A 13,468-nucleotide genomic window follows, 5' to 3' on the forward strand; every position below is an offset into this window, starting at 1 on the left:
ATATATATATATATATATATATATATTATACACCATATCACATGTATAAAATAATTTAAATTAAACTTTAAAATGATATTGAGATGATATGGCAGATATTAGACAACTTCTAAATAAATTTAGGCTCCTATGTCTTTTAATTTAATTAAATACTTTGTTTTGATCTTTTAACTAAAAAAAATCTGTGAAATAGTCTCTTAACTAACATTCATATATCTAAATGGTCTCTTCCATTAGTTTTTGTCAAAAAAAATGTTCAACAGTGTCTATATGGCAGGACATGTAGGCGCATCTAGCTTGTTGACTGAGCGTGTGATGTTATATTTGTACTCTAGGATTGATTCTTCATGTTTTCATATTGAATCTTCATCTTCTCTTCCAACTTTTATTTTTAAATCCTTTTCATCCTCTTGTTTTCGTTTTCAAATCGTTTTCTTCTTGTTGCGTTTTCTTTCGTTTGCTTCAATAATGTCAAAGAATTCAAGTTATGATATAAGTTGGGTCTTATATAATTACATAAATATTAAATTAGGATTATGGGATAAAAAGGGATTAGAGACCTAGAAGTGTCAGCACGTGAAAATAGAATTTTGAGAGAAATGGAGGTTAGGGCTTGAAGAGAGAAGAACATCAATTTAATTTTGAATTTGCTTGCAAAAACTCTAAGGTAAGGGGGGAGAAAAAAGCTCTTTATGGGTGTATAGCATTAAAAGATAGATAAGAGAGATCCTTACTCTCTTTAGGGGTTGTATCAAATCCTTATGAATTGTTGTTGATTTATTCTGAAAATTGATAAATTGATGTGTGATTATTTGATTTCATGTCTGGATTGTATATGCAAGATTATGTTTTTGTATACATGATGTTTATGCTATAGTGGAGATTGTTGAAGGTTTAGAACATAAACATGAATTGATGAAATTGAATTAATAATTGGTGAAATTCTATCATTTGACATGTTATAATGGTACTATTTGATATCGTATAATTTTTTGGGCATATTGGAATGATTGGGATTATAATTTTGGAGTTCTGGGGGATTCCCATGGTAAAACGCGTATTTTTGTCTTCTAATGCAGGGTGACGGACGTAATCTAGATGACGGGTTACCTGTCATGCACCTATGGATGTTTGACGGGCGTCAGCTCTTTGATGAGAAGATTGTCATGGTCACCAGATTTTTTTTTCTAAGTCGGTCGTCAGCATGGTGACGATCTGGGAGTTTTGGGAAGGTGACGGTCGTCACCTGGGTGATGGGTTACCTGTCATGTTGTTAGAAGGGGTGTTATCGTCCCTGCTGCTTGATCTGGACTGTCGGCTCGAATTTTTGAAGTGTTTCTATTGTTTGGGTGATGAATGGCTATTGTTTGACTGCCTTAATCTTGTTAGTTAATTATTATGAATGTAATTAATTAATTGTGTTAGAATTATTATTGTTGAACGGTAATTGCCTTTTATACCTCTCTTTGTCTATGGTGTAAATACCTACGGTGTTATTTATGTTTTAACAAATGAGAACATGATTAATATTGTTGTTGAAATACATGATTATAGGATGTTAAATTGTGTATTGTTGGTGTGCATATGTTGTGATTATTGGTGGATAGTAATTCAGAAGGAAGGATTACATGTCAATGCATATTGTTTATGGTCAGAAGGGGGCGTAAACATTATTATTGTTGTTGCATTGATTTGTATGACATGCATCATTTGTGTCGTGTCGCTGAGAGAGGCATGTTCGCTAGTTCAGAAGGGGGTACTAGTGACTTATCTCAAGCTCAGAAGGGGGGCTCATGGGTTCAGAAGAGGGGACCAGGTTCCTGAGTGAACCAAATGTTAAGTTGGTACCACATACGTAAGTGTCACGTTGTGTCGTGAGTCACATTGCATATATATGATTATAAATTGTTATAAATGGGTGTGAGATTATGGTGAAGTTGATTATGTATTGAATGTATGATATGTTATATATTTCTCTACCTTCACATTCTTTACAATATGCATATTGAAGTTGTTTCTCACCCTTTTGCTTAACGTTATCCACCATGGACATCTTGTAGATACTCGGGAGTAAAGTTGTTGTTGTGCGTGGAAGGTGGCCTGTTAGAGCTACTCTTTATTTTATTTATCGCTTTTATCGCATGTTAGTGGTCTTAGTGCTTTATTTGTGTAACATCGGGGTGGGCGTTTGTTATGTTTTTCAGTTAGTATTGACTTTGGTGTTTTACAAGTTACTACTTTATTTATGGAGTTGAAATGAAGTTGTTTTTGTCTTCTAATGCAGGGTGACGGGCGTAATCTAGATGACGGGTTACCTGTCATGCACCTAAGGATGCTGACGGGCGTCAGCGCTTTGATGAGAATATTGTCATGGTCACCAGGATTTTTTTTCTAAGTCGGTCGTCAACATGGTGACGATCTGGGAGTTTTGGGAAGGTGACGCTGGTCACCTGGGTGATGAGTTACCCGTCATGTTGTTAGACGGGGAATTCTCGTCCCTATTGCTTGATCTGGATTGTCGGCTCGAATTTTTGAAGTGTTTCTATTATTTGGGTGATGAATATCTATTGTTTGATGTTAGTTGTAAATTTACGTGTTGGGTTTTTGTTATCGTATCCACAGGGATTGTAAGATATCACCGCCGTTCGATGGTTGTATTAATTCTAGCTCAATGTAACAATAAGGTTTTGGTTGGTTGTCACGTTATCTTGCATAAAAAGGTAATAAATTGCGGTAAAAGTTATGGTTTTAATAAATGAGAAATATTGCCAAAGTTAGGGTTCGATGATCACTTTGCATGTATTTGTTCGGTCAACAATCTTATAAACTCCTTTAGATGATAAATTATTTCACAAGGTCCTCCCAATGTGTTTCTCTCGAACACCCATTGTGAGTTTTGCCATTTTGATCCATTGTTTCTCTCGAACACAATCTATCAAAATGACAACTTTTTAGTTCAACCTTATGGTGAACAAAATCATTCATTACTATCTCTAGCTTAACAAACAAGATTGGATGAAAACCTAGGTCAAGAGTTGGTAAACATCTCTCGATCATAAACCAACACAAAGAGTTTTAAATAGAAACAAAGTTTTCATCATATATTCACCATTAAAGAGTTTACACATGAAGATCCTTACATTTACACACAAAGCTAGTAATCACCTACATCTAACCTTGACAAATGGAGGACTTAGCTACTCATTTTCATGGTAGCTTGGTCGGCAAGTTTCGGAAGAAGGTTGATCAACATCCAAGTCGGATAATCGATATTGGATGGGAATCCACCTTCTTTTTGTAGAAGATGGTTACAAGATGAAGAGAAATGAAAACTAGGGCATAAAAGCTCCCAAGAACAATGCTGTAAAAATATCTAACAAAAGTACAAAAGTGGAAAAATGAGGTAAAAACTAGGTATGGTGCTCAAAAGTGGCACCTGCTACTTATAGAGTAGTACTGGGCTGTCATGCTCGCTAGGCGAGCAGAATGGCTCGCCTAGCGAGGGTCAAATTGTGGCACCAAAGGCACCTGTGCCCAGAGAAAACAGGGTCTGTTGAACTGTCATGTTCGCCTAGCGAACAAACCTTCGCCTAGCGAAGGACACGCTCCAACCTTCGCCCCAGCGAGGTTGAGAGGTTTTGCTACTGGAATGCTCGTTGGGGACTCGCTAGAGATTCGCCTAGCGAGTGAGTGCTGGCTGCGCTTTTCACCAAAACTGAACGAACTCGCTACCACCTTCGCTAGCAGCTCGCCTAGCGAATTTATTGACATTTTACTGGAGCTTTTCGCTAGCAGCTCGCCTAGCGAGCAGGTTGATGAATGCTTGTATTCATTGGTTCCTTTGCCAATTTTCTTGTGTCTTCATTTTCAATTAGTTCATGCCTTTTTCCTGCACAATAACACACAAATCAAAGGCACCAAGCTTGTTTATCAATGTAATGCATTTCATCAAAAACAAAGGTGATTTTGACAATTTTAGCAAGGAAATAGAGTGAAAGATACCCTTAATTGATGGCTCAAATAAGCACTTTTGGGTATCTAACAACTCTCCCCAACTAGATTCTTGCTTGTCCTCAAGCAAAGTATGCCTCTTGAAGGACAAGAGGATTTGCTTTAAGAAAATGGTTTCTCCGAAGTTGGATAAACGGCTCAAACACAAGCGAAATCAGCATATACAAGTTTCCAACGGTTCGAATAAAATAATACACAAGAACTAAAACTTAAATAGCAATGCAAAATATTTATCTATCTACAACAATACTATTCTGAATGAATCATCCTATCTCTCCTCTTCGAATAAGGAATGAAGATTTTACGCGTTTGCAACCGCGGGAATAATCTCACTCTCTAACAAACAATGAAGAAATCAAATAGATTCATACAATGTCTAACAATTATAAATGATACTGTGGAAGCATAAAGATCACTAAGGGCTTTTCGGTTGAAGCTTGGTTAGGTTAACAAACAAGGGTCATTTCTAAGGCCATTGAAACGAAAGTGCCGATGCAAAAGAGACATTCATAGTATTATTCACACATCTCGACTTTGTTTCATTTGTTTCTTATTTGAAACCTTCACAACACATATTCCACAACTCAATTTTTATTTTTCACAATTTTTCTTCCAAGCAAGCATTCATTTTCAATCTTTCTATTTTTGTTCTTTTCTTTCACATCAAATATACAAAACAGATGTTTCTTTTCTATATTTTCTATACATGTATTTTTTTTTATGCTTGCTCGGTTTTTTCTTTTCTTTTTCAAGAGTTGTGGTACTTACCGATTCTTTTTCGTTCTCCCCAACTTATTTCTTCCTCACCCTAAGTGAATGCTCTTAACTTTTTACGGCAAAAGAACAATAATCAAGATTTTCCGGGTTGTAAAAAAAAGATTTTTGAGATCTCGCTTTATTTCAAGCCGAGATTCAACTGTTTAAGCTCAAAGGGGTTAACAAATACTCTCTCTGCTCACAGGTAAGTTGTTTTTGGATGTAGTTGTGCTCGAAAGAAAACAAGTGCCTTGATCATTTCTAATTGCTTCCACAATTTCACAATAATAAAAGACAAAGCATGAATCACATGAATCAACAAAATTTATTAGAATCCAGCATTTACATGTACAATGGAGGTTTCCTCACAATTTGTGGTTTTAAGTCCTAGATGAAACATTCATTCAATTATGTTGCAAAAAGACAATATTCAATTTACCAAAAAGAGTAAAGTTCCTAATGTATTCTAACATTCTAGCCGAAGGTAACCATGTACCTTAGCCTCATTCACTTGTTTATTCTTATCATTGTCATCCAAGCTCGGATGCACCTTCATTGGGTACTTCTTGAGGAGCAACCAATCTAGAAGGTTTGCCACTTAATCACCCAAAAATTTATTAAACAAACAAAATTAAAAACAGAAATAAATAACATTAACTGAAAATATAAATTTGTTCATGGGGGACAAAACACCCCAATAGTACAACACCAAAGTCAAGATACAAAATCCGAAAATACAAATAGAAATAACATAAAAAGAAAACTGAAAAGTACAAAAACTTAACCCTCTAAGGGCTCAGGACTCCTCCTCGCTACCGGCATCAGAACCGGTAGCCTCATCATCAACATCATCATCATCATCATCATCAGCAGCATCAGCGCCCACCCCCTCACCATAGACAGGCATGTCCACAGGCCAGTTGGCGTTAAGCAGAAACTGCTCACGCGCCAACAATGCCTGAGCACCGGTGGGGTCATTTCCTTGCAGTTCTAACCTCTGCATACAGTTGTGCATATCTGTCATGGCTCTCTGGGATGCCTCCATCCACTCAAAACTGTAATCGCACACAGCTCGGAGGTAGGGATCAAGTCCAGGAGTAGAAGTACTAGGACCATCAGAAGCCCTGGTACTCCCTGTAGCAGCACTGCCTCTAGCATTCTTCGCTCTACAATATTTGGCCACATACCGGTCATCGATAGGTGACGGGATCCTTACCTGACCCCGAGACGGAAGTCTCACCCTTGCCTGAATACACAAACTCATGATCAAGCACGGGAAAGCTAGGGGACAATTAACACGAGCCCCCGACTTTAGCCCGCTCTCAATCACGGACTTCAGCTCATTTGCGATGATCCTCGCCACATTGATCTGGACGTTGGTGAGGATAGAATGGACCAAATGTGCCACAGGGATCGGCACTGTAGAGGTGTGGGATTTAGGCTGGATGTTGGTTAAAACCAAAAGCAGTATCAGTTGAGCCATGGGAGTCATGTCCTCCCTGTGATACCTCATTGGAACCCCAGATGGGTTCAGCTCAACAGATTTCCCTGGTAAAAGCAGGGCGGCAGAAATTGCTTCAACATCACAGTGAAGCCGTAGGTCAATGTGGTATTGGTCTCTCTCTTCCGCTCCCAGCTGGAGCGGTTCCCCAAGGACTCGGTTGATGGCATCCCGATCAAATGCTATTTGACGCCCGGCCACTTTAGATACCCAAGTAAAGGGCTCGTCATCATCGGGCAGTGCGTTAGCATAAAATTCCCGCACTGTAGCTATGTCGTAATGCTCTAAGGGATTAATCAACCGATCCCATTTCTTCGCGTCAATCAACCCGGCAAAATTTCTGTTAGTGCCCTGTGGGTTGATCAGGAATCGCTTCTCTGGAAGAATTTTCCGCTTCTCCAGAGAAATGTATCTGGCGGCCTGCTTCGGGCCGACAAACTTATCTTGGTCAAACTGGATAGGCACGGTCCGGGAAGTAGTCGTTCCCTTTCTTTTCTTAGGCGCTCCAGACCTTGACTCCATCTGCAAAATATGAGAGGAAACAACACACACCAAACAAACAGATTAGACATCAAAGCAATATTCAAAAGACCGTCATGCTCGCTGCTGCTTCGCCTAGCGAAGTGGCAGCGAACGCTCGCCCCAGGTTCGCCTAGCGAGTGCTAGCGAACCTTACGGGTTTTGGGGTTTTTCAGCATGTTCAGAGATTCTCCCCCAAAACCCATACTCAAATGGTTCCAACATCAGAACCTAATGATTTAACAAGTAAATAATCGTTCTATGCTATTGGGGATTACATATTTGCATTCAAAACCTAAAATCCCCAATTCTAAAACCTAAAATCCGAATTTGCAAAACCTAAATTACCACATGCAAACCTAATGTTTCCCATACTCCACTCATCCTAATTGCAATTCAAATTGGAAATTTAGAGTTCAAACAAAAAGAAAAATGTAGTAGGGCAAACCTTAGTTACACGGATTTGGAAATGTGAAGTGAGTTGAGTTTGCAATCGACCGAAAAGAGAGAGTGTTGGTGAGAGAGATGCAAATGAGAGAGTGTGGAGAGCTCTGTAAAAATGTTCTCAGCAGGGTTGCAAGACAGCAAAATTGTGTTAGGGCAAAAATGAGTGCCCTGCTGAGTTTTTAAATAAGTGCTGTCATGCAGCGCTCGCTGCTGCTTCGCCTAGCGAGCAGCTAGCGAATCAGCTCGCTACTGCCTCGCCTAGCGAACAGCAAGCGAGCATGACAGCAATTGCCTTTTCAAAGGCAGCAGTTCATGTTCATACAGCATGGTCTAAGCACAAAGAAACCCAACACAACACAACACAAAAACAGTAAATACTTACAATGTTGGGGTGCCTCCCAACTAGCGCTTGTTTAACGTCGGCTAAGCTCGACGGTGCGATGCTCACAGAGGAGCATCAAGAGGCAAAGCACAGCTCTCGCGATCCACATGACCGCCGAGATAAACTTTCAACCGTTGTCCGTTCACGGTCCAACTATCTTTCTTGTCTATGTCTTCAATGACAATAGCCCCGTACTCCTTCACCTCTTTCACCCGAAATGGCCCAGACCATTTTGATTTCAACTTCCCGGGAAACAATTTCAACCGGGAGTTGAACAATAAGACCAATTGTCCGGGCACAAATTCTTTGTTACGGAGCTTCTTGTCGTGATACTTTTTTGCCTTTTCCTTGTACAACCAACTTGAGTGGTATGCGGCATTGTGCATCTCTTCCAACTCAAGTAGTTGTACCTTCCTTTTGTCACCGGCCAACTCATTCTCAAAATTTAAAAATTTTAGGGCCCACAAGGCTTTGTGCTCCAATTCAACCGGCAAGTGGCAAGTTTTACCAAATACCAATTGAAAGGGAGTTAGGCCAATTGGAGCTTTAAAGGCCGTACGGTAGGCCCATAATGCTTCGTCCAATTTTTGGGACCACTCCTTTTTTGAATTAGACACGGTTTTTTCGAGGATTCTCTTAATCTCACGATTAGAGACCTCAGCTTGCCCATTAGCTTGTGGGTGATACGGAGTTGTCACCCTATGCGATACACCGTAATGTTTTAAAATAGTTTCCAAAGGTGCATTACAAAAGTGTGACCCTCCGTCACTTATCAACACTCGGGGGGTTCCGAAACGGGAAAATATGTTTTTCTTCAAAAAATTTATCACCGTTTTCGCATCCGCCCGAGGTGAGGCAATCGCCTCAACCCACTTAGAGACATAATCGACAGCAACAAGCATGTACTCGTTCCCATAAGAGGGTGGGAAAGGTCCTACGAAATCTATGCCCCAACAATCAAATACTTCCACTTCTTGGATATTTTGGAGAGGCATTTCATCTCTCTTACCTATCCCACCGCTTCTTTGGCAACTGTCACAACTTTGCGCATGGGTATGTGCGTCTTTGAAAATAGTGGGCCAATAAAATCCCGATTGAAGAATTTTAGTGGCCGTTCTAACCCCATTATAATGTCCGCCGTAAGGCGAGTTGTGACAATGCCAAAGGATGCTCTGGGCTTCATCGCCAGTCACGCATCTCCTTAATAGGTTATCACTACCCAACTTAAACAAGTATGGGTCATCCCAGACATAATACTTCGCATCCGAAAGGAACTTCCTTTTTTGGTTCGATGTTAGGTCGGAAGGCACAAAACCACTAGCCTTGTGGTTTGCAAAGTCTGCAAACCACGGCCTAACTTGAACTTTAAACAGTTTTTCATCAGGAAATTCTTCCCGGATTTCTTTTTCAGACGCGGTAACCTCCACATTCACTAAGCGGGATAAATGATCCGCTACCAAGTTTTCCGACCCTTCTTGTCTTTTATTTCCACATCAAATTCTTGTAACAAGAGGATCCAACGGATGAGCCTTTGCTTCGAATCCGGTTTGGTTAGCAGATATTTAATCGCCGCGTGGTCGGTATACACAACGACTTTAGACCCTATAAGATAAGACCTAAACTTTTCTAGTGCATACACTATTGCAAGTAGTTCTTTTTCAGTTGTGGCATAATTTATTTGAGCCTCGTTAAGAACCTTACTCGCATAATGTATCGCATGAAAAGTTTTGTCTTTTCTTTGGCCAAGTACCGCTCCAACAGCATAGTCACTCGCATCACACATTAGTTCAAAATTTTCATTCCAATCGGGAGCGACTATTATTGGAGCGGTAACCAATTTTTCTTTTAAAGCCTCAAAAGCTTGCAAACAATCATCGGTCAAGAGAAATACCTGGTCCTTGGCGAGAAAATTGCTCAAAGGCTTGGCCACCTTTGAGAAGTCCTTGATAAAGCGCCGGTAGAACCCCGCGTGCCCCAAAAAGCTTCGGATGCCCTTCACATTCACCGGAGGGGGTAATTTTTCAATCACTTCAACCTTAGCTCTATCCACTTCAAGCCCCCTTCTAGAGACTTTGTGGCCTAGCACGATCCCCTCGGTCACCATGAAGTGACACTTCTCCCAATTAAGCACCAAATTGGTCTTCACACATCTCTCCAACACCGTCTTCAAGTTCGCCAAGCATTGACTAAAAGACCCACCAAATACCGAGAAGTCATCCATGAAGACTTCCATTGTTTTCTCTATTAGATCGGCAAAAATGGCTTGCACACATCGTTGGAAGGTCGCCGGTGCATTGCACAGCCCAAAGGGCATTTTTCGATATGCGAACACTCCAAACGGACACGTGAAGGCCGTCTTCTCATGATCGGCCGGGTCAACCGCAATTTGATTGTACCCGGAGTAGCCGTCCAAAAAACAATAGTATTGTTGGCCCGATAGTCTTTCGAGCATTTGATCCATAAATGGGAGTGGAAAATGGTCCTTTCGAGTCGCGGTATTCAACCGCCTATAATCAATACACATTCTCCACCCCGTTGCAACTTTAGTGGGGATCAATTCATCCTTGTCATTCCGGATCACGGTAATCCCCCCCTTCTTCGGAACAACGTGCACGGGGCTAACCCATGGACTATCCGAGATCGGGTAAATCATTCCCGCATCCAATAGCTTTACAACCTCCTTTCGAACAACCTCTTTCATGGTAGGATTTAAGCGGCGTTGTGGTTGAGCTACCGACTTGAAATCCTCTTCCATCAAAATCTTGTGCATACAATAGGATGGACTAATTCCTTTTAGATCGGAAAGAGTCCAACCCATTGCTTCTTGATTTGTTTTTAGCACAATGATTAGACGGGCTTCTTCTTCTTTCGTCAAAAGGTTGCTTATGATGACCGGCTTTGCCTCGGTCTCATCAAGGAATACATATTTCAAAGTAGAGGGTAGCACTTTCAATTCAATTGGCGCTTTTTCGTCAATAACCTCCTTTTTCAAGTTTTCCTCCTCTACTTCCCATGGTTGTAGGTCGTCTAAACTATCAAGTTCCTTTAAGCATTCCTCAAGAGCTAGCTCTTCTTCAACAGTGAAAACCTCCAATGAGTCATCAAGAGCTAACTCCATAGGAGATATCTCATGAATATGCTTTGAAACCTCCATAATAGCGTCTTCGATCACATCGATGCGAAAGCTATCATTTCTATCTTTAGAATGCTTCATTGCCTCGAATAGATCGAATGTCACTTCCTCATTTTGAACTCTCACCTTCATTAAACCGTCATCAACATCTATCATCATTCGCGCGGTCTTCATGAACGGTCGGCCCAAGATGAGCGAAGCATCATCATCTTCCTCCATATCAATAACAATAAAATCGACCGGGAAAAAGAATTTGTCGACCTTCACCAAAACATCTTGGGCTACGCCATGAGGATGGGTCGTCGACTTATCCGCCAATTGCAACGTCATTCGGATGGACTTAATCTCAATGTTGCCAAGTCTCTTGATAATTGACAAAGGTATAAGATTAATGCTTGACCCCAAGTCAATAAGTCCTTTCCCGACATAGACGTCACCAATTTTAACCGGCACTGTAACTCTTCCCGGATCAACCTCTTTCTTAGGAAGCGTCCTTTGAATAATGGCACTACAGCTCGCATCAAGGACGATGGTCTCCGGTTCCGTATACCTCCGCTTTTTTGTTAGTATGTCCTTCATGAACTTGGCATACTTGGGCATTTGCTCCAAGGCTTCGGCAAACGGAATGTTGATTTGCAACTGTTTAAAAATATCCATGAACCGGGCGTAATGCCGTTCATTCTCCCTTTTGGACGGAGCATGAGGATAAGGAAGGTTTTGGATAGGGGTAGCGCTCACTACCTCCTTTCCCTTTGCAACTCTAGCACTCTTCCATCTAGGATTTTTCACTACCTCCCTTATTACCTCATCACTTGTATTTTTCCCCATCTCCACACCTTTTTCTTTTTCAACTTCACCATTATTTTTATTCTTTTCAACTTCTTCACCCTCACCCCACTCTCCTACTTCACCATCAACATTTTCCTCCAATATTTCCTCCTCAATTTCTTTCTCTTTCTCTCTTTGTTCACTCTCAACTCCTTTTTTATTCTCACTACCCAACTCCCTCCCACTTCTCGGTCATGATCGCCTTACAATGTGCGTTAGGATTTGTTTGCGTGTTTGCCGAAAAGGAAGGACCGGTTTGTTGTTCCGCGAGTTGCTTGGCAAGTTGCCCAACTTGAGTCTCGAGATTTTTTATGGCCGCGTCATTGCTCTTTTGGTTAGCCATTGACATTTGCATGAATTGCGTCAATGTCTCTTCCAATTTAGAATTGACTACCGGCGGTTGTTGAGATTGATACGGATTTTGGGGAGGGTTTTGACGGCTAGAAGAACCACCTCCATAACCTTGGTTATGATAATAGTTGCTTCTAGGTTGGAACCCTTGGTTCCCTTGGTAATGTTGTTGTTGATTTTGAGGGTGCGGTTGATAAGGTTGTTGTTGTTGTTGTGGTCTCGGTTGATAGTCCCGTTGATTGGCCATGTAGTTTACTTCGTCAAAACCGGGAGGTGGACAAAATCCGGTGTCATGTTCACCTTTACAAAGTTCACAACAACCTATTTGTTTAGCTTTTGACGGTTCTCTTAACTCTTTGATTTGTTGCGTTAAGAGTTCCACTTGTTGTGAGATGAGCTTGTTTTGGGCAAGGATGGCATCATTCGTCCCTAGCTCAAGCACTCCCGCCTTCTTCAAAGAATTTCCTCGACTTTGACTCTGAAGATCATTTAAAGCCATTCGATTTATGATGTTTGTGGCTTCTTCGGCACTTTTTGACAATAAAGAGCCACCCGAGGTAGCATCCAACAATGTTTTGCAGTTTGGTTGAAGTCCATTTTTGAAGATATGGATTTGAGTCATTTCATCAAATCCATGCCCTTTACATTTCCGAAGCATGGACTTGAATCTTTCCCACGCTTCATTCAAAGATTCACTGGTTCCTTGTGAAAACACCGAGATGGCCGTCTTCGATTCCATGAATCGATTATGGGAGAAAAATCTTTCGATGAATTTCTCTTCTAACACGTTCCAGTCTGTCATTACGGTTGGTGTTTGATCTAGGTACCAATCCTTTGCTTTACCGAGCAAAGCGTGGGGGAATAATCGTCTGAACAACGGAAGCTCCTGAGCCTGATCCACTCCGGCAGCCAATGTTATCTCATAAAATTTTGTGAGAAAAGCAAATGGGTCTTCATGGTCCATTCCGGTGAATGGACTTCCATATAATAGATTTAGAGTTCCCGTTTTCATCTCAGCTTGCCTTCCGGTGTGGTTGGCAAACTGAGCGGTGTTCCTTGGACTATTGATGCATGGAGTAGAAATTGGTGGTGGTGGTTGTGGCTCCATGTTTGGTATGAATGGTGGTGGATTTGTGGTTGAAGAACTTTCTCCTTGCTCTTGGCGTTGTCTAGCCTGTTCCCTCCTACGTCTCGTTTTGCTATTGAGGCTCCTTGCGGTTCTCTCGATCTCAGGATCAAAAAGAAGTTCGTCCACAGGGATTTGCCCTCGCATAAAACGTAAGTTGCACACTAAACCAAACAGATTACAAGCACAAGTCAAAAATTCACAAGCTAAAACTTAAACAACCATTGCGATGCTCGCAATATCAATTTACAATCCCCGACAACGGCGCCATTTTGTTAGTTGTAAATTTACGTGTCGGGTTTTTGTTATCGTATCCACAGGGATTGTAAGATATCACCGCCGTTCGATGGTTGTATTAATTCTAGCTCAATGTAACAATAAGGTTTTGGTTGGTTGTCACGTTATCTTGCATAA

The sequence above is a fragment of the Lathyrus oleraceus genome, chromosome 2 (genome assembly GCF_024323335.1).
Source record: "Lathyrus oleraceus cultivar Zhongwan6 chromosome 2, CAAS_Psat_ZW6_1.0, whole genome shotgun sequence".
Classification (NCBI taxonomy): Eukaryota; Viridiplantae; Streptophyta; class Magnoliopsida; order Fabales; family Fabaceae; genus Lathyrus; species Lathyrus oleraceus.